Here is a 22,778-nt window from a genome sequence, read left to right on the forward strand (position 1 = left end):
TCTTGTCTGCTCTCACAGAGGTGGAACACAGATTCTTAGGGGAAATGGTCTTTGTTAAAAAGACAGGGGCAGAGGGCAAACTTTTATAACTTTGCACAGAAGCAGTGTCCACTCATAATTGCCTGGCCTGGGCTCAAATCTAGATTTGTGACAGTCAATAGACAGATAAGACCCCTGTCCTGAGGATGTCCCACACCCTGACACATACCTTAAACAAGTTACACCTTCCTGAGCTAAGCACATATGGCAGAGTTTTCAACAAAGCATGCGAGATGACTTCTCTGGGGACTGTTGGGGCTGTTGAGTGAGTAGGGGTTCTGGGGTCCCCACCCTGCAACTCATGGGAGACTTGATGGTGTGGTGGCGATGACTGCTTGCCTGTTGAGAAAGGGGACCACTGGACTTTGGAAAGCCCTGAGAAGACCTTCCCAAACCTCTTGTATCACTGGCATGCCACCCAGGGCCAGGTTTTCTTTTCATCTCAGGCATCAGACATGTGCAGTCACCCTGATACTGTTTGGTCAGCTGGTTGGGGTCCAGGGGAGACTAAGTGTGGTTGGCCTGGCCCAGGCCACCTGCAGATCTCAGACATCTTACAGTCCAGGGGATGAAGTCAAGGCCACCATGTTGTACATCTCTAGGAAGTACCAAAGGGAAAGTTTCCTCCTAGTGGCTGGCTGTACTCAGCTTAAACAGCCACATGGCTTGATGAGCAGCTTTATGCCTTAGAAAAATCATGACAGAAGTAGATGGTGCTGAATTGATACACCGAGAAAGAAGCAAGTAAGCATGTTGCTTAGCAATATGGAGGCAACTACCTAAAGAATTAGCTCAAAGTGTAAGAAATGGTTACTTACAGAAGTGGGGCTAGGAGTGGGAGGTATGTGGAGGGAGGAAATGTTTATTTGTCATTTTAAGACTTTTGTTCCTACTTGACTTTTTAAAAAATCAGATATGTATATATATATGAAGAATATTATATACATACATATGTGTGCATATATATGTATATGTATATATTTGTGTGTATGCACATATATGTACTTTTTTGAAGAATGAGGGGAAGATGACTCTGGGAACAGTGTGAATCAAGTACTGGAGGAGGGAGACCCATTAATAGGCAACCCTTGCAGTAATAGGGCCAGAGAAGGCTCAGATCTGAAACAAGGCAGAGCCAAGGGGAATGGAATTGATTGATCTGAGAGATGCTAAGGATGGGGAAGGAATAGGACTTGGTGGTCACAATCCCAGATTTAGCTCTGCCCCAAGTTTTTGGCATATCTTGTCTGCTTGACCTCCTACTCAGTCTTCCTCCCAATTGGTGCAGGTTGGTGAATTGGAGCAGGGATGGGAGGGAGCAGAAATCATGTAGAAAGTGTGTGGATTGAACTAAGGTCCTACGGTCTATGCTTCTGGGGTAGGGTATTTCTTTCTCTTATCTCTATGGATGCACGTTCTGGAGCTGAGATTAATGATTCATATTTTTTCCCATATCTACCTTTCACCCCTTCCCCAAATAGATACACATGCATAGGGTTTGGGGTGTGGAAGTCGGCTGTCTTTTGCTTTCCCTCACTTGCATTTCCTTTATATTGCTAATGAGTTGTATATTTGGTGTGTGTATGTGTTTGTGTGAGGAGAGGATGAATAGGAGGTTTGGCGATTCTGACGTGGCTAACATGAAAGGTTTTGTTCTATTTAATTGAGAATATGTATTTAAATGTACTTATGTTTTCTGTCAGATAGAATCTATATTACTGACCTGCTATTATAGTTTCATTTGGGGGACCCTAACATGGGTCTGGTAAAGGTCCTTCTAGAAATCACAAAAGCACCTTCTACCAAATTTCAGTGGAGCAAGAATCAGTTCTGATTATCTTATTCGTCTGTCAACATTGAGAGCTTGTGATCCAGATACTGTATGTTAGCTCTCTGTACCCATTCCAACCATTCTTGCCTCCATCTATAGAAGCTGCAAAGCTCAAAGCTTACATTTTCAGACTGTCCTGAAGCTAGAGGTGGCCATTTACCACTGTTCTGGCCAATGAAACATAAATAGGAAGCCTTGTTTGGGATTTCTGGTGCCACTTTTGCTTTCTTGGCACAATGGACAATACTATCTGCCTTTATTTTATACCTCTACTTCCTTTTTCTTGCCTGGACTAGAGATGTGATGGCTGGAGCTCTAACAGCTACAATGGTCATGATAATAAGGCCAAAAGAATTAAAGAAGGAATTGCTCTAATATCCCTGAGCTGCTGAACCACACTGGCGACCACCTCTCAGACTTCTTAATTAAGCCCTGTCATTGGATTTTCTAAAATCACAACCAAATGCAATTTCTGATTGATAGAGGCAGGCATTAGAAAAATAGTAGAAACAGGACAATATTAAGTATCTGGCCTGTGGTTTTGTGGGCAGGGTAACTCCCCAGGAGTTGAGGCCCTTAAGCACTGTCCTCCACAGACATGCACAGGAAGCTCATTTCCCGCATGAGAAGCCTGGAGTACAGAGGCTGATGAAGTATGCCACTGCTTATTAATACAGAAACTGTGGCAACTCCAGTGTTAATCCTGCAGGCTGGATATAAATTATGCTCTGTCTCCACCAGACCTAATCTTTACTGAAACAGCATTAATACCTGTTTATATTTTCCTATCAATATTTCATAATTGTGAAGAAAAGTACTTGAAAGAATTTAGATGATTTTTTTCTGTGTGTGTGCTTTTAGAGGCATCAATTATTGCTGTGGGGGCACCTTCAGGATTGCCTAAAGCTGCAATAAATTCCCTAATTCTAACTTTGAGGATTTTAGAAATGTTAATATCAGATGTGTATGAATTATTGCCCTTGCTCCAACACAGTGATATTCTCCTGAAGAATAAACAAAATCCTCCTTCAATTCAAGAATGGGTGATAACTTTTTTGACTTCGGTGGGGGATTTGAGGGGGGTGTGAACTTCTTAATTGTTTAAAATTTAGATTCTCACTGGGGAAAGCAATAGTAGGAGAAATAAGAGTTTTAGTATGATCTCTATATTTTTTTCTAAATATTTCACATTTTATAACTCATTTGATTCTTATAAAATATTATTTGGCAGTTAGGTCAATTGTAATTTTTGCAGATGGGGAAGCTAAAGCACAAAGTGCTTTAGTGTGGCTTGAGTGTGGCTTCTATTGTTTCAGGAAGATGAAACTAATCACTCAGAATTGACATAACAATAGAAATCTGCAGGACATGCTGCTACCTTGCTGTCCTCCAAACTTGACAATGTTTTTCTTAAAATAACTTGACCTACTGCCTTTCATTCTATTCTTTATAAAAGCTCAAAGAATGAAAATATTTGTTAATCTATTTATATTTGCATCCAGCTTGGAACCAGGGATGGTAAGGAAAGGAATGAAGAGGGGAGCAGGGAGGATGGGAAGTAGCTTTTGAGCACCTGTTGTGAACCAGGAAAATGTGGGAGCTGCAATGTACATCATCTCAGGGACTTCTTGCAAGAACTTTGTGAGAGGTGCATTATTCATACCTTATAGGTGAAGAGATAGACTCTTGTCATTTGTCCAAGGTGACACAGGTAGTAAATATGGAAGGTGATCATACTCAGGAATATAAGCCTTCAGGGTCTATGATGTTGCCAATATACCATGACTTAAAAGTTTGGTCTAAGTGAAGCTGTGGAAGGGATGGAAAATGGACATGTATGAAAGATCAGGTTTCTGCCTTCTTCTAGCTACCAAAGATTTAGATTAGAGCCAAATTTCCGTCTACCTAGAACGACTACATAGTGCATCAAGATGTGACATTTTTAATTCATCTGCTTGGCTCTGGTTTGTGTTTTTATGGTTGCATTTCTTTTGTTTTGATACATACTTCCATCTTATCATGATTGCTTATGCATTTTTATAAGTAAGTCTAAATCTTTATTGAAAAAGATGGGAGCATAAATAAATAGCATAAATAATTTCTATGGCATAAAAACAACTAAATGCATCTATTGCTTTCCTAATTTCCTTAAGTTCTCTGTCCATGTTTTCCTTTAGCTCATTGAATATATTTAGGATCATTTTTTTTTTTTTTTGGAGTCTTTCCTGGAATTTCTGAGTTCTGATCTTTCTCATTGATGTTCTCTAATGGTGTAATCTTCTCCTTTACTTGGGACATCGCTTCTAATTTCTTTTTATCTTTTGTAGCTTTTTGTTAAAACCTGGACACTTTGATATTTTAATGTATTATTACTGGAATTTAGACTGTGAAGTGTCTGTTCCTTAAGCTTGTATCCAGCTAATGTTATTAGAGAGTTTTCCTTGAAAAAAAGAAAGAAGAGGAGGGAAAAAAAAAGAAGATACCTTTTCCAATCTTTGAAGATTGCCTTGTGCATGTGCTCTCCTTCAGTGTTTGTGCATACAATGAGTTTAGAGAATGGCTCTAGGCCAAAGCATAGGGGCCTCCCTGATCCTTTCTGTGTGTGCTTCTTGTATTGAGCATGAGTATGTGGCCCTAGGAATTTCCTGTTTATAAGGATACAAATGAGCCCTCTTCCCTAGGAAACAGGTTCCACATGGTCCTGGGCACTGGAGTTTATGTCTTAAAGCTAGGAATTCCCTGCCCTAGGCAGCCCGGCTTAACTGCTTTCCCACAGAGTTCTTTAGAAGGGCTTGCTGAGCTGCCTTCTACATGCAGGGCAAGTTCTGGGACAGCAAATCTCTGAGGCCAACACCAGACAGATTGGGCCAGACATATGTGCTCCCAGTATGTGCACAAATGTTACTCTGCTCCCTCAGGAACTGGGACCAGGGATCTGCCCTCGGAGTACAAGCCAGCTCTGTGCTGAGCTGTTGGGAGATGGGGGAGGGGACATCCAAGGCACTAGAAGTTCTTACGATTTTTAAGTGGATTTTTTCTTAATTCAGTGCTTGTCCTATTAGTGCAGTCCTTCAAGGTGTTTTCTGAGGCTGTAAGAAATATGTTTCTACCAGTTCTTGCTGGCTGTTCAAAGTTTCTGTGGGGGGATGGAGTACAGAAGCTTCTCACTCTGCCATCTTGATCAGGGTGGCTCCACAAACTTGATTTTAATCTCCTCTTTCCATCACCCCACCATGAACCTTTCCCTTCACACACAACTTGTGACTTGAAAGACTGGCAGTGGGAGGGTTGTAGAACCTCCTCCCATTTCCTTTTCTGGATTTGGGAGGAGGAATTAATGGAATAATGGAATGTATAATTGTCTTTTTAATGTAACTTGGCAGTTACATTATAGTCTTTTGATAGTCTTTTGGCTCCCCTGACTGAAGCAAATGGTGATTCGATGCTCTCTATGTTGCAGCATCCAATCTCTACTTTCCCACTGGGCATGTGAGCTTTGTGGAGGGGCCCATAGGATCTCCCCACTGCAGGTGTCTCTGAAACGGGAGACCTTTTTTCACAGGTATGTGCTCTTTTTTCAGTATTTCTAAAGGTCCCCAAGGCATGGGGACCTTTCCAATACTGGGTAGAAGATGAACACTGCTAGGACTGCCATAGCAAAGTATCCCAAACCAGGTGACTTAACAAGAATTTATTCTTGCACAGTTCTGGAGGCTAGAAGTCCAAAAATCAAGGTGTTGGCAGGTGCATGCTCTCTCTCATTGCTCTAGAGAAGAATCCTTCTTTGCCTTTCTAGCTTCTGGTAATTCCTGGCAATCCTTGGTGTTCCCTGGCTTGCAGATGCTTCCATCTTTACATGATTTCTTTTCCCTGTTTGTCTCCATCTTCACACTGCATTCTCCTTTGTGCATCTCTGTGTCTATGCTTCTTCTCTTCCTATAATGACACCAGTCATATTGGATTAAGGGGTCACCCTACTCAATATGACCTCTTCATAACCTAACTAATTACATCTATGACCCTACTTCCAAATAAGGTCATATTCTGAGGTACTGGTGGTTAGGACTTCAAAAAAAATTTTTTTTGGGGGGGGGCACAATTCAACCCATAACATCCCATTTCTAAGGATCTGCTTTACCCAAGTTATCCCTTTTGCTGGGGCTTCATCAATGAGTGTTTGATATGGCTCCCAGCAGTTTTAAACAGAACTTAATTTTAATTTAGTACCAGAGTCTAGAAGATTTTAATGGTACAGAATTAAATCAAGAATTAAACCATCTGATCCTTAAAATAAATGGTTAAGAAAGGAAAGGTATGTCTTCATAAAATGAATGATAACTTAAGGATCAAATTCAACAAAGATGAAAGTTGTATCCCAGTTACTGAAATGTTACAAAACCATTCAAATATAACTCTCACATTCATTATACTATATCAAACCCTGATTTACATAGAAGATAAAGCAGTGGGTGATATTCCATTTACTAAGAGATTTATCACAAAGTGCAATTACAACTCAAATTATTTCTCCACACATAAAATGTTCAATTAAAAAATCTTGGACAATTTTTCAAGAATACATCCATTGAATAAAATGGAATCCATCTTTCTTCCCTCCCTCCCTCCCTCCCTTCCTCCTTTTTTACCAGGATTCCTCCCTCTATTTCTTCTTCTCTTCTCTCCTCCCTCCCTCCCTTCCTCCCTCCCTCCCTCCCTTCCTTCTTCTATCACATGTTAATTAGGGCCTCTAGACCTACCACAGCCACAGTCACCTTAAGAGGAAACATAATTAATCTAGCCATCTTTGTTTATCAAACTCCTTGGGGAAATAATTAGCAAAGATTGGAGACCCAGGAATTTTGAATGTGGAAATTGAATGCTATCTTAATTCCCAGTGGGAAATGTGACCCAGGAAAGAGGTTTACTTCAGTAAGGGTCATATGTCTTTTGATAATTGAATGTTTGCCTCAACAATTGTCCATATTCTGTGCCTTAGAGAAGCATACTTTGGTGGAAATTATGCATTTATTGATTTCCGTGTTCTACATTCTGGATTTGTCCTCAACTTCAAGATTTTAATTCTTCCTAATTAATGCACATGATAAATATCATTGACTTTTCTTTAATGAACTTAAATGCTGTTATAAACCAGTAACCAGGAGACTATATATAGTTATTGTCTTCTGCAAAGAGTCAATATTTGCTATTTGGTCATAACTTTATTGATTATTTTGAATGCTTGGAGATAGCTAAAATTTCATTTTATAGGATATTGTTATACATTGTATGTCTTAAAAATAGTGATTTGTTGGATTTTTTCCCAAATTATTTGTGCTGCTACATCAGGAAATTGAACAATGATTTTGTAATTTTCTTTATTAAAAATAGCTGAAGCAGTTGTTTTGAACTAGTGGGAGATGAACCATCTCTAATTCAGCATATCGATCAAGGATGCTTGGGGGCAGTATTTTGGAATCAAGGTATTAAGAATGGTTATTATCTCCCCAAATAATGGGTATTCATTCCATGTGTGTGTGTGAATGCGTATATATGTGTGTGTGTGAGTGTGTGTATTTCTGGTCAAGTCAATGAATGGAGATTAAGTGCCCCCTATATCCAAGAACCTGTGCCAGAGACACAAGAGTCCTCTATCAGCCCTCTGCCTACTTGGAGGGTGGGGGACACACTACTGTGATAGAAAGGCTAAGATAAATTCTTTCAAAGAGGTTGACATAAATACTACAGAGTTTCACAGAGGAGAGTGAATACATTTTGTTGTAGGGTCCAGGAAATGCACAAAAGGAGTAGATCTTGAGATTAGTAATATAGATACAGTTTGGGAATTAATTGGTCCCTCTTCCATGTTCTTTGCATCTCCATTATATTTGTTTCATTCTACTTTAACATACTTCACTATTTGTTTATCTGACTACTATTAGAACTTCTTGAGGACAGGCACCTCTTCATAATCATATTTGACCCAAATACCTGTTATTCCTTCGTATCTTTTGTATCTAATATACATAATTGTTGTGAAAAAGAATGCTTATTTCATTGAATTTAGCACTACTATTAAGAGAAAATTATGCAGAAGCTCAGAACTCTAATCTGCATGGGTTAAAATATCTTTGATGAGGATTTAAGAATAACAGATAAATGCTATGGAAATAATTAGCAATTTCCTCTGAAAAGCAGTCAAGGCATAGATAGAAAGGGATGAGATCAGAAGCTATGAAAATGTTTTTGAGGAGCAAGGGGGTATGGCCAGATGGACTTGTGTATAAATACACAGGAGAAAAACACCAAGTGGTACTTATAATAGTTAAGTAGTGACTAGAGTACTTAACTCGTACCCATGAGTATATATATTCCTTTTAACTTTACTAAGGACCAACTATAGTGCCTACGTATATGCAAAGTGCGTGCTAGGCAGCATTATATGGTATGAATGATAAAGAAGACTTGGTTCCTACTCTCAAGGAGCTTTTCAAAAATATGTTTGCATGAGAAGCCTGTTATCGGCTTTGATTCTCATGTTTCTGCCTTCAACATTGCTTGTAACTGGGGCCATTGATTCTTCCTATCAAGCATCAAGTGTATCCTAATTCCAAGCCAATCCTGAGTGAGGCAGAAATAAAGCCTCACCTACCCTATCCAGGAGGACTTGAAAATGAATCTCACTCCTTGACCTGGGATCCAGGACCCAGAGCCCAGCCATGTCTGCTGGGACATTGTTGTTTCCTTCAATCTCGTTTTTGACAGCTAGACTTAGGATGGACACTGTTTTGTGGCAGGGCAAGAGTTATTGTATTTGCTATGCTGTCTCTTTAACTCTGACATGGCATCCTCCCTACCATGTGCTTCTGCCTGGGCCCCCACTCTTGTCCCCACAATTTTGTCAGCTGTGTCTCTCTGCCCACTTCCTCCAGTCCCATTCTTGGGGGTTGAGCATCATCCTGGTATCTCAGACTGTGGACACCAGCTCTATAGGGAATGGGCATATCTGCTAGGACTGCCATTACTGTCCTTGGCCAAGTTCTTGAGAGTTCTCGCCTCTCCTCGTTTTTGATTTTGCTAGTACTGTGTATTATATCTGTCAGAACAGCTCACCTGGGAATAAGTTTCCTGAAATGTGCCAAGTTTACTACACCCCTGGGAGTCTATACCTTAGACCATTTCCCTGGGCCAGCCCCTGTAGCTGGGGCAGATTCCATGCCATCCCCTCCCCCATTTTTATCCTAATTGATTTCTCTTTTCTTCCTTCCAGCTCCATGTTGCCAAGGTCCCTGCATACTTCAAGACCAAATCCAGGTACATATTGCCATATTGATTTTCTTGTATTAAATGATGCTTCTAAACCACTTAGAATAGTTTTCTTAGCAGGGATGGATGTGCATGTGTATGTGTATGTGTGTGTGTGTGTGTGTGTGTGTGTTTGTGTATCTATAAATCCATTCTCTTTAAATATTCACTTTGTGTCCAACTTTAGGTGTTTCTTTCCATCAATCCATCCATCCATCCATCCATCCATCTACCCATCCATCCAACCATCCATCCAACAGATATTTAGCAAAAACTACTAAATTTAGGGTATCAAGTATCAAATGATGAGTATTTAATTCAAGCCATATAAACTCTGAAGATAAAATTGTACTAGCTTCAGAGTTTCTAAAAAGACAGTATGAATTCTTTTATCTTTTTTTGTTGTATAAGTATGATTTATAAATGTCTGCCCATGTGTGTAACTTTGAGACTAAGCATTTTTTAAGTTCAAGTAATAAAAATATGATCTCAACCCTATTACATGGGCTTTTAAGCAGTTACGTGTCATTATTTTACATACTATATGAGATAGGTTTTAGCATTATTCAGTATGAAAATTTAAAAAATGGAGGCCTGGAGAAATTAAGTTACTTACCCAAAGTCAATTGTCAGAGAGCAAGTAGAAGAGAGATTATAACTCAGGTATTTCTAGCCCTATAGTTCTGGCTCTTCTCACCCTATCACCTCTCTGAACATATAATGAAAATTAAAAATCAACATTTGAATTTCTATAATCTGATCCTAATAAAATATTCCATTATATTTTTCTTTAAAATGTTGCTTTTTTATTCACCCAGACAAACCTATTATTACAGGGTAGTGTTATAGGGTCATCCACTCCCCTTGTATTTGTTTAGCATTTAAATGATCTTGCATATAACTAAAGAAAGGGTTCTGACTAGCCAAAACAGAAGGCTTGACTGCACTTCTGCTGAGGTGCTTTATTGCAGTGTAATATCTCAGCCCCTCACTCAAATTTGAACAACTTCGAATTCTGACCGCATTCTAATAATGACATGCATGTCGTATCCTAGCTCATAGCAGGAAGAGTGGGATGATGTTGGCTTAGAACTGTCAGAAATAACACCTCCTGCATTTTGGTGAGGGAGAGTATGGGAAACAATAAAAGCAGGCAAAGGAACTAAGAAGAAAGTATTTAGGGGACCACTTATTGTCAGACACGAGGCATACCTGTCTCAGTAAGGCATCCTTGTAAGATAATTGCCTCCTTACAACCATTTTGAAAAGGCCTGGTGCATAGGGACATTAAAATATATCCAAAAAAAGGTAATAAACAAACAAAAATAAACATATATATATATTCCAGCCCTCTCTCATGGAAAGCAGGGAAGTGCATACTATGTATGAGAGTGTTGAAATCCAAAATGGTTACAATTTTTAAAAAGATATTTGGACTTTAAGGAATAAGCTTCTATCATTTGAAAAGTTCACTCATTTGGAACATGCATTTCAGTGCTACTTCCTGTTTTGTGACTTTGGAAAAGTTACTCAATTTCTCTGAGACCGTTCTCTATAAAATGAGGCTGATAATAAACATGGAGAGATTGTGAAGATTAAATTATATCAAGGGCTAGCACAGCACCCAACACATGGTAAGTACCCAAGAAAAGAGTTTGCTATTGTTTTTTTTTGGTTTTATCTATTTGCATTCTTACCCAGCTTTTCCCTTGGATCCAAGGATTTAGTTGTTTGCATTTTATAGACTAAGAAAATTCATCTGCAGAGATGTGTTTATTAGGGAGCAAGTTTGCAGTATCTTGAGACCCATCCTTGCCTGAATTCCTCATTACTTCTTACAATTACATGAGACTCAACTACATTTCTCATCTCTTTTCTCTCCCTCCATAACCCCATAGGAGTGATTGATCTAGTGTAAAGGCGCTAGGCCAGTCTCTGGAGACTCCAATTTCATTTTGTCTCTGCTGGGAACTCACCGTATGAACTGGAGCAAGTTGCTTAACTTCTCTGGGCTTTATTTTGAGTTAGTCCCAGATATTTCTATCATCTGCTTTTTATAGCATTTTTCCTCAGTATTTGGATCTATCTAAATGCTTCTCTTTGGTAAATTTAAATATATACATGGTATAGTATTTAAATATTAGGACTATTGGGTCCACATGACTGCCCCTGATATTCACTGGATCTTTGAACGTGGGCAAATTGCCTGACTTGTCTGTACTTTGGTCTACTTACCTGTAACAGCAGAATAAAAGTACCTACTTCGTAGTGTTTTGATGAGGATTAAAAAATTCCAAACATACCCACAGCATTTGAAATCATGCCTAACACATAGTAAAAGCTCTATAAGGGACACAGAGATGAGTATGTTTTTAAGGACCTGGCAATTTAGTGGGGGTGATTAAAAATATAAACCAGTAACAAGACAGAATATGATACATATTAAATAAAGGAGAGATTGTAGAGCCTGGTGGGGCATGGAAGAAAGAGCAAGTCTTTCCAGCTGGAAGGACAAAGGGAGGTCTCGTGAGGGAGGTAGCCTGTGGTTTGGATGTCAGTAGTGAGCTGGGTACCAGTGACGACTGGAATGGAGGGAATCTTGTTGGAAGAAGCAAAAGGAGCCAGGGTGGGAAAAGGCAAAAAAAGACAATGTGTAGTTTTCTTTAGCTGGAATGCTGAGGTAGAATGAGGGTGTATGGTGGCAGACGGAGTTGAAAGAATGGCCTGGAACTAGATCAGGAAGAGGTTTAGAGCTTTGCTAACGGGCATGAACTTGATTCTACCAACAATAGAAACATTGAAGGTTGTTGAAGCAGCATGATTCCATTTGTAATTTAGGAAGAAGATTCAGATGATTGTGTCAAGGAGAAATTAAAGAAGAGAGAAATGGGAGTCAGGAAGAATAGTTAGGGGGCCATTGGAGCAGATGAAGAGAGAAACGTAAGGGTCTAAACTGGAGAAATGGTGGTTGGGGCGGAGATAAGGGGCTCAGAATTGAGAGCTGGGGAGGTACATCCTGACTTTTGAATAATCCTTCCTGTTCATTGTGCTTTTTCCTTCCTCTTATGGCTCCTTCTTTCCCAGTTCTCTGGAGTTCCTCCTGTGGTTGAAGCCCCTGTGCTTCTGTAATCCATATTTACCTAAGCATGGAAGGGTTAAATGGAAAGCCCTCAGTTGGCTAGGAAGCCTGCAGCTTTTATTCCTACCTGTTTTAAGGTAGTAATATCTTAACAAATAGCTTTTGTTTAATGGGGGAGAAAGTCACCAAAATTATTAGTCTGAAAGATTTCATTTTATTACAAGAAACCAACGGGTCGAGATGTATATTAGAAATCGTCATTACACAGCTGCTGATAGATATTGTGTAGCAGGAATTTTGGGGGGTGGGGTGGGATTTTGTAAAGCAGCATTTGTGATACAGAGAGCACTACCTTTCATCATTGCCTAGGTCTGTGTAAGGGCAAATAGGAAAGGAACCATCTAGATCAATAGAAATAAATATTATAGATGGCATCTATGTATTGCAAGGTAGCTGTTCTCTTAACTTGAGTGAGTGAATTTTAAGCAATTGCAGGTCAGGAGGATTGTCTTTAATTGATTATACTTTGGCAAAAGAAGGCAAAGTTCATGAATCTGTGTGACATACAGATCAGAAATGAATCAGTGAATGCTGATGCAATGAAGCAATGAAAAGAAGAGGTTCAAAACCATGTAGAAACATAAGGTTAAAATTTTAGAGTGACCTGATGCCCTGATGAACTTCATTGACATATATTAGTATGTATGGATATACATATGCATATACATCTTTAGGTACATGCATAGAAGTATGTACATATGAGTACATATTATAATGCATGACTATATGTAATTAAGACTAATTCACTCAATGTGTTTATTGAACACTTACTATATGCCATGCACTCTCCTAGATACTTACAATGAAACAGTGAACAAAAACAGAGTTTCTGTCCTCAAAGGCTTGTATTCTAGTAGGAGAGGCAGTTAATATATATCTCTCAAATCAGATGGTGGTAAATGGTAAAAATAAAAATGGAGAGCAAGTTAAGAGGAAAGAGGGTGAGAGGCAGAGGGACAATATGTTTAGAAAGTGCCTCCTTAGGAAGGTGATGTTTGAGCTGAGATGTGGGGGAGCCTTGCAGAGATCTGGGAAGGAAGAGTAGCAGAGCTAGAGGGAAGAGGAAGTACAAAGCCCTTGATGTTTTTGAGAAACAGTGATGAAGCGAGGGTGGCTGGAGCAGAGAGAGGGAGAAGGATATAGTAGGAGACAGAATTAGACAACACCTAGGTTTTTCAGAGCCTAGTAGAGCACAGTAAGGACTTGGATTTTATTCTGAGATGGGAAGCCTCTAGAAGCATATTATTGTATGTCTATGTTGCATTTATGAATTCCTAAAATCAGAAATGTCCCAGTCTAGCTCCCTCCTGTCCTGTTTGCCTTCTTTTTGGCAGCAGTGCCCCAACCCAGAGAAAGGCAGCTCTGGATTCTGTGCTGGGTCCTGCCACTGTATCCTCGGATGGCTTCCGTAAGGCACCTTCTTGTTCGGTTCCTTTACCAAAAAGATGAGAATATTCTCAATGAACTCACTTTACTAAGATTTAATAAGAAAAAAGAAATAAAATTAATTTCTAAAATCATGGTATACTCTCCCTTGTCTTTACACAGTTGCCGCAGGACTGAGCACATAGTAGGTATTCAGTAAAGAATTGTGGGAATTGAATCAGAAAAGTAAATTGGTAAAGGTATGCAGGCTGTTCTGTAAGTTTCTTTAGGGTTAATATAATTTTATTCGCTCAGCTCAAAAGACTCCCTTTCTGGGGAGCATTGGCCCTGTTACCCTACAAGTGAATTATTTTTGTCTTCAGTATGCTCCTGTGATACTTTTTTGTGTGCTTTGACTCTAGCTTTTATGGTACATTGTTTGCAAAGGTGATCAGAAATTCTTCCTCTCCCTGCACGCATGCCTCTTTGTGATGTGACTTTGCAGCAACTCCCATTAAGAGGTGGTATCGATTTTTCTACCCCTTGAATGTGGGCTTGGCCATGAGACTCACTTTGGCTAATGGGACATTCGCACACGTGATGCAAGTAGAGTCTTGAAAAGTACTTACAGGCGGGACGTTGCCCTCTCTTGCTGCTTTTAGTAACCCCGTGAGCTAATCTACTGGGTGCCGAGCAACATATATCCAGTCACCTCCACTGCTTCTGTCAACGGGCAGTCAACCATCAGGCAGGTGAGAGAGGCTATTGCCAGCCAGCTGACCACAAATGCATGATTGACCCCAACCCACGCCACGTGGACCAGAAACCAGACATCCCAGCTGAGCCCAGCCCAAACTGCTGATCCACAGTATTGTGAAAAATAAATGTTTTAAATACTCAGTTTGGGGCAGCAAAACCTAATTGATACAGATCATTTCCTTATTGTTTACATTTTGTGAAGTCCAAAATGTATTTTCTTTTTACTTTTCCTTCCTTCAAAACACACACTGTAGCAGAGACAACTAGTTCCCAAATATCCATTTTCTCTGTTTTCCTTTTAATAATAGACCTCCCCACTCCACCTTCACCCCCACAGCTGCTTCCTTCCTCCCTCCTCCCTCTCTCTCATTTTCCCTCACCGATGAATGTTGACCACTGGAGCCACTTTCAGCTGAGAGATGGAAGCCATATATTGAGGGAGGAGGACAGAGCTAACCCACCAGCTCACGTCATGGGGTAACTTCTCATAGCAGAGCTAGTTATCTGCCCTGAACCATTTACCTACACTGGGCTGTTATGTGGGAGAAATAGACATTTCTACCTTAAGTAAGTCACTATATTTTCAGTTTTCTTTGTTACTGCAGCTTGATCGTTACCCTAACTCATACTCACACAAATATACAGCAGACATTCAGAAATACACACTACCCATCACAGCATTTGGAACTCAGTAGCTTCATAAATGTCATATTCATGCGTTCATCCCATAAGCCCTGACTGAGGCACCTACTGCCTGTTAGATACAGAGTTGCACAAATGATTACAGTTTGTGTGAGTGTGTGTGTACGTGTGTGTTTGGCCAGGAGCTGACAATCTAGTAGGAAAATGCAGGAAAAAAAAAAGGGAAACTGAAGATGAAGAGTACCATTACAGAGGACTCCGTCAGCGATGGAATCCAGGGAAAATGAAAGGATTTGGACATCTCTTAAAAGTTTGCTGCAGTGGGATGAAATACTAATCATGGAATGAAGCATCCATTCAATGCACCTGTACAATTACTTTAACAGAATTTGGAGGCCTCCTCTCATCTGTTTCTGGGTCACTGGCCCTGAGCTTGGGTGGGGGTGGGGGATGCACACTGGCTTACTGCTTCCCACTTGAGACTTCCAACACCAGCTTTTCAAAGGGTTTTGTGTGTTGGCTATAGGGGTGGCAGTAGGGGCGGAGGTTAGGTTTAGAAGGATTACTGACAATCCCGTTAATAACTTTTGAAATGGCTTTTCAGATCAATTCCCATTCATTTCCCACTTTACAGAGAAGAGAGGACCAGGGAAGGATCAACAGTTATGAGAAAAACTAAGAGGAAAAAACTCCACTCACCACACCTGGAAATGAAAGCTATCTCTTTATTCTCTTATCCAACTTTCCTCCCCCCACCATCTCCTGTGGCTTATTTGTGCTTTCCTTCTATCACCCAAATGCCTTTTATTTTGTATTGGGAATATCCTCCGAAGAATATAGTTAAATGAGAAATCATTGCGAAAGTTCGAGGAGAGAACATAAATAATATCTTGGGTGTTAATGAAGAGATGCTAAGCATGAAAAAGAATCTTTTCAAATTATGTAGTCTTTTGTATATCATATAATTGCACCAAATCCTCTGTTATGCTCATTTGAAGTAGTGATATTTTCATGTTGAATTATCATGGTCTCGCTTTTTATGAACACCTTGTCCATTTGTCCTACGTTTTCAGAATACTTTTCATTTTCAGAATGCAGTATATATGCCTTTATACAAACCACTGAACCTTCGTGGTCCTCAGTTTCCTCATCTGTAAAATGACTAGATAATCTAAAAATCTCCTTTGGATCCTTAATTCCATAATTTGAGTTCCTTTATAAACATTGATTAAAGTACAGTGACAACTGTAGCTACAATGACAACAGAATGATGAGACATATTAAAATTAGTGTTAATGCAATAATCAGCTGTGTTTTGTTCCATATGGCAATTATTTCAACAATTAAGCCAAACTCCATCTGCTTTGGCATAAACAATTTTTCAGATGGGTTCCTGGACCACATCTTTGGAAATCATTTTGTGTTTTTCAAATATTGCTACCATCAATAAGTGGCTATGTAGAATCTTTCTGATTAAAAACAGAAATCACTGATGCCAAAGCCCATCTTATTTGACAAAAGGATTGTTCTGCTATTTGACCTTACAGATACGTTGCCCAGTCTGATCAATAGTTCCAGAAAAGGAAAATAAATCTTGCTGTTGGGGGTGGAGGGAACGCGTAAGCGGCAGTAGTTTCTGGAACAGGCAAAGCAAGTGTCAACGCTGTCAGCAGTGGATTTCTATTTTACTGACCTGGGGATCCTGTTGGGACAGAATGTGCCTTGATCAGTGATGGAGACAAGACAAATGGTCCATTCCACACATTCGGCAGGGGTGCCTTTCTTTGGCTTGGGTTGAGCTGCATTGACAGAATAGCAATAGGGAACATTTGTCTTTATCATTATAACACCTGACAAGAAGGCATGATTACTGCTGTAAGGGTATCAAAATAAAGGAAAAATGGGCTGTCCAAGAGCCCTGTTATTTATCACATTCAGAGATGCTAACCCAGACTAGCAGGGTAGAAATTCCTTGTCAAATTGCCTCTAAAAATCATTGTTTTCCTCCCCAAGACGACATGCGAAGCCTAAGGATCTCACCTGTGTATTGCACCCCTCCCCCTCCACCCACCTCCCATTGCAAGTTGGGGGCAATCTTCTCTGGAGCCCAGGCTGTTCCTCCGTGGACTGAGAGTAGCCTCCATGCGGCTTATTGCATGTGTCAGCCTAACAGTGTGCACACCAGTCCCTGTTTGTGAAGGAATACAGAAAACCATTAGCTGGCAGCTTATTAACAAATATTGAATGCATACAGCAAAAATTCGATTTATTTTGCAGCAAGTGTTAGGATGTCTCGAGGCAAATTAGAGCCAGGGCTGACTTTGTTCAAACTCTTTATTTATTTTTCTCGCCTTGTTTTCTAATTAGGCAGGCTTTCTTCTGCTTTACAAATACCCTCTCTGCCTAAGTCATTGCAAGCCTATTGAATCTTGAATATGATAGCCTGGGCCATTCAGATGAATTCCATGACAGGAGATATAATCCATCCCTTTGCATATAGGCTCCAAATCTCTCCAAGAGTGATACCAAATGCCTTGATGACATGTTATGCATTTTTCTGTTCCCACTTGTGAAGGCCTGCATGTGCAATAGGCAATGATTTTCCCGAAGAAAAGTACTGTGAACAGTAGATGGTTCCAAGTGGTATTTGCTTTGATAGGCCACCTCCTTCAGTGTATGGCACCAAAGTAGTTGTTTGCTTCAAAGTGGTCTCTTTCAGTAGGCCTTTGCAAAAGAAGGCACTTGCTCACAATTCCTCATGAAGAGCAATTCAAGAATTAAATCAATGGCCATGTCCTGAAGCTTGTTCAGAATTCACAGTTTTATTTGGAGTTGCCATTACTCTGTAAGGTTTAAAGCAGTGGTTCTCAACCTTGGCTGCCCATTAGAATCATCTGGGAAGCTTTTTTAAAAAAATTAGTGCCCGAGTCCCTTCCCAGAACAATTAAATTAGAATGTCTGGGGGTGGGACCAGGGCATTGGCATGTTCTAAAAGCTCTCTAGATGATTCTAATGGGCAAAAAGGGTTGAAAACTAGTGGCTTATGGGACTTTTGTTATCAGAATAGATCCAAAGAACCCTTTGTCCATTTATTTGTTCACTTATTCAATAAATGTTGGAATGACTATTATCTATGAGGAAAGAGACTATGCACCATTGAGAATTCAAAGATATATAAAGTAATTTCTTTATTCTCAAAGTAGCTGATAAGTTAATAGAAGCCACGAGGCTGTCATTTGTTCAATAGATATTTATTTACTGAGTTCCTTTATGTGTCCGTCATTATTATAAGCATTGGAGAGTCAGCATTGAACAAGACAGAAAGACCTCTGCTGTTGCTGAGCTTACATTCAAGTAAGCAAATTAAAAAAAATAGGTAGTATGAGTGCCACAAGGAAATGCATGCAGAGGCAATGTGATAGAGAGTGACTGGTTTGGGGAAAGAGTTCTGGGATGGGCTTCTCTGAGCAGGGGCTCTGAATGATGTGAAGGAGACAGCCATGTAAAGATCAGGAGGGAGCAAGTCGGGGCAGAGGGAATACTAGTGCTGAAGCCCTCCAGGTGGGAGTTAGCAACCACCAGGAGCAGGAAGAAACCAGTGTCCTCGGAGAGAATAGGTCAGACATAAGGTCAGAGAAGTAGAGGAGATAAGAATTCTGCATCAAGATAACTTTGACAGGGAAAACAAAGTAGGTAAGAGCAAGAGATGCAGATTAATAGTTCTGAACATTTGGATAATATCAGTTTTCCAGGGCTGCTATGACAAATACCACAGAATGGGTTGGGTTAAATAGTAGGAATTTACTGACTCATAGTTTTGGGGGCTAGATGTGCAAAATCAAGGTATCGCCAGGCCACGCTTTCTCCCTAGAGTCTGTAGTGTTCTGGTGCTGGTTTGCATCCCTGCGTCCGTCATGTGGTGATCTGCCTCTTGCACTGGCTTCTGCTTTTGCTCAGTCATCTGTGTCTCTGTCTAGATTTCTTCTCCTCTAAGGACCTCAGTTATTTGGATTAAGGCGCAGCCTGGTTCAATTTGACCTCATCTAAACAGGATCTTCGAAGATCCTGCTCACAAATGAGTTCACACCCACAGGACCAGGGTTTAGGACTTGAACATCTTTTGTGGGGGGATATGATTGAATCCCCAGGAGATACAAAAGATGTTGCTTGGGTCAGGGCATTTAGTGTCCGTAGAAAGGGCAGTTGTGAATTGTACCTTAAAGAGTAGCACCTGAGATGTTGGACAGGAAGATCATTTTAAATATGGGGTAATTTTCAGCAAAGAAATAAAAGCAAGACAATGTACAGCTTGAAGAGGGAATAGCACATTGGTCATCTTGACTAGAATGAAGGAGGAAGCAGTGAGGTGAGCTAGAAGTTGGGATAATAAAGAGCCATGTATGTTAGAGAGCCTGAACTTTATTCTAAAGGCAAAGGGAAACTCACATGTATTTTCTGCTTAGGTCTTCAGCCTTATCTCTGGTCGTTTCCTGCCTTACTCCCTATACTCTAGTACCTCTAAACCACCCCACCTCTCATACACCCATTTATACGATCGTACTGGTCCTATCCTTTGGGTCTTTGCAGTCATCATTCCCTTGGTTTGGAGTGTCTATCCCCTGCCCTCTGGGCCCTTTCTTGCCAACTAGTCTAACTTCTACTCAGTCTTTAAGAATTAACCCCACGTCCTCCAGGAAGGCTTCCCTGATTCTCCTTTGTGGCCATAAAACCAGAGGCATATTTCTTCTCTTGCATTCACCATGCTGGTTGCTCATTATTTCAATCAACAGTTATTTAATAAGTGCCAGGTACTGTTCTAGGTGCTTGGGTTATACTCTAATTGAGGAGACAGATAATAACCACCAAAAATAATAAATAATGTAGTTTATTATAAGATAGTAAGTGTGATAGGAAAAAGTGGTGCAGGATATGAAAGATTGGCAGTGGTGCAGAGGGCAGTTCCAATTTTAAATAAGATGGTCATAGTAGGCCTAATGAAAAAGAGAAATTTCATCAGAGACTTAGAGTAACCAACTGTTCTAATTTTCCCAGAATTGAGGCACTCCCAGGAAGCAGGATTTTCAGTACTAAAACCAGAACAGTCCTGGGCAAACTATATGTTAATATTTGTTCTCTCTATTAGTTCTAAGCAACGTGAGGACAGGAACTAGAGAGGAAGTACAGTGGCTGAGATCCCAGTATTTGGAGTCAGAGTTGCTGGATTCAAATTGTGGCTTGGCCATTTGTTAGCTTTGTGAACTTGGTCTAGTAAGATTTTTAACCTCCCTAAGCCTCGTTGTCTTCATCTATGAAATGGAAGTACCTGATGTGGAATAAACCATCAATAAATGTGGCATTATTATTATTCATAGTGCTTAGCACAGTCTCTGGGGCAGAGTAGCTCCTCAGTAGATGTTTGCAGAATGAATGGATAAATGAATGAAAATCTACCATGTCTCAGGCACTGAGCTAAGCCCTGCTTATAAAAAAATGAATAATGCATGAGTTTTGCTTTCAGAAAGTTCACAGTCTGGTAGGGGAGACATGTCAATACCATATTTGGTCTTGCAACTGCTAGCTTGCTCCATATGGCATTCCCGACATTCCTGATTCTCCTTACCCTGGTATTCTTTTTTGTTCTTTTCCTTCATAGAGCTTAGCACCTTCTAATATACCCTACAATATCCCTATATTTCATAATTGTTCATAGAGATGTTACAAGTGCCTAGAATAGTATCTTCCTCCAAGAAGATGCTCAGTAATGTTTGGTAAATTAATGAACAGAAATTCCATTTGATGTGATAAGAGTTATTATAGAGTTATGTGCAAGGCATGGCTCAATTATTATTGCTTGAAAGCAGAGATCAATTATTAATACTTTTGGAAGGAGTCAGGAAATGTTCTACGTACATTGAAGGATGCCATCCAACATAAAGTGAGGTCACAGGAAACAATTTAGTTTCATTTGTTTATTTTTAAAATTTAATTTGTGTATGTGTTTATTTAGGGGAAGATGGAAAGGCATTTCTGGCTTGGAGCCCACGAGAGGACCTGGCAGGAGAAGAGGAGAACCAGGAAATGGAGGGTCATGGAAGGTGGAGAGAGGGGTCGAGAGGATGACCCACAGCATCATATGTTGAAGAGAACCTGAGGAAGATGAGAACTGGCGAGGTTTAAGATGTTTCAGTGGGATGGTGCTGGTGGAAGATGGATCAATGTATGAAGTGGTGTGGAGTGAAAGAGTAGAAATCTGTGTGTAACTATTGAAGAATTTTGCAAATAATAAATGGATGGGGATGAGTTGATAACTTGAGAGAATAGTCTTTTAGATTTTAATCAAGAGGGGTCACTTGAGCATGTTGATAGGATGAGGGGAAAGAGCCAACAGAAGAGGCAAGAATAAACTTAGGAGAGGGCACAATTAACGGATTGAGATCCTGGGAGGGACAGGAGGTAGGAATTGAGAGAACAGAGAGAGGGAGGATTGGCCCTGAGGAGAAGAACGCCTTCTTCCTCAGAGACCAGTGGTAACCTGGAGAGGAAGGGTGTCTCACCACTAACGTGGAACCCAAAACTGAGTCATCAAGTCATGGTAGACAGTGTTATTATAGAAGATGAGTTTTATTGACAACTAAATTGCTTCCTGTTACCTCACTTTATGTTGGATGGCAGCTAAAAAAGGTGACAACTGGGAGACTTTCTTTAAGAAGACTGCTTAGGAAAAAAATATATAACCATCCAATTAGGAGAAAACACAGAATGCTGTAATGGAATTTTCCACTATATCAGAATTCACACATACACACAAACCCTTTATATTTTCATGATTGTTAAAAATTGCATTTTTCTGGCTTTTTTGTTTTAATGAGCATAGTAAACTAATAAAAATACTGTTTTTTTAAAAATTTGAAATGTCTCAGGAGTTTCCTTTAAATTTTGATTCTAATTTTCCTGATTCACAGAGGTAGATGCAGGTGGTTTCAGGGATTGGCTTGAAAAGGTCAGGACCTTAGAATGTCCCTGGAGACAGCCTTTTTCAAAATAATTCTTCAATTCCAATTGTAGCAAAAGTATTTAGTGAATTATGGACCCTGGTTATTTAGCTTTTACTTATTTCTGACCTTTGTATTACATCTGAAAAATAAGTCCAGGAATTAGGAAATGTAAGACTAACAATAAGTGGGTTTTTCAGATCAAACTTTTGTTTATACATTTTGTATTGGATGGATAATCTTTCTATTCTGCCATGAGCCAAAGAAGTGGGTTGTCTCTGAATATAACTATTATATTATCAGCCATAATAGTTTTTTCCTCAAGGGCAATCTCTCAAACAAATGATTTTAAAATCAATAAACATTGTAGCCTCCTGGTTCAGAATTTACTTATTCATGAGATGCTTATCTCTCTGCATATTCTCAGGTAGAATTCGTATTGCTTAGTCCCACCATACCGGGTTGAATGTTTATCAGTACAAAATTAGTTCTTATTAAATTTTCTTGACAACCTTGTAACCATCTCTGGGTTTCTCCCCTACAGAGTTATTCTTACCTTAAAATCTTAAATGAGTAGGAACTCATTTTAACATCCTAAAAGTCATTGAACATTGGTCTGCCCATTTGCAATGTGTTCCATTTCAGTGTTAGTGGGGGCAAAGGTCACATGCCTACAAATAGTGCTTTTTATCGAGGTCATTTTGTAGGG

The 22,778-nt window shown here is 39.8% G+C and overlaps 1 long non-coding RNA gene across 1 annotated transcript; it reads left to right on the forward strand.

Annotated features, from left to right (window-relative positions):
* Positions 1 to 7,286: 7,286 nt before the first annotated feature.
* On the forward strand, positions 7,287 to 21,439 carry LOC119541327. The gene is made up of 3 exons (XR_005218229.1): positions 7,287 to 7,350; positions 9,138 to 9,181; positions 21,085 to 21,439. It is a non-coding gene; the product is annotated as an uncharacterized LOC119541327 (long non-coding RNA).
* Positions 21,440 to 22,778: the final 1,339 nt, after the last annotated feature.

Source organism: Choloepus didactylus, chromosome 8, assembly GCF_015220235.1.
Source record: "Choloepus didactylus isolate mChoDid1 chromosome 8, mChoDid1.pri, whole genome shotgun sequence".
Taxonomy (NCBI): domain Eukaryota; kingdom Metazoa; phylum Chordata; class Mammalia; order Pilosa; family Megalonychidae; genus Choloepus; species Choloepus didactylus.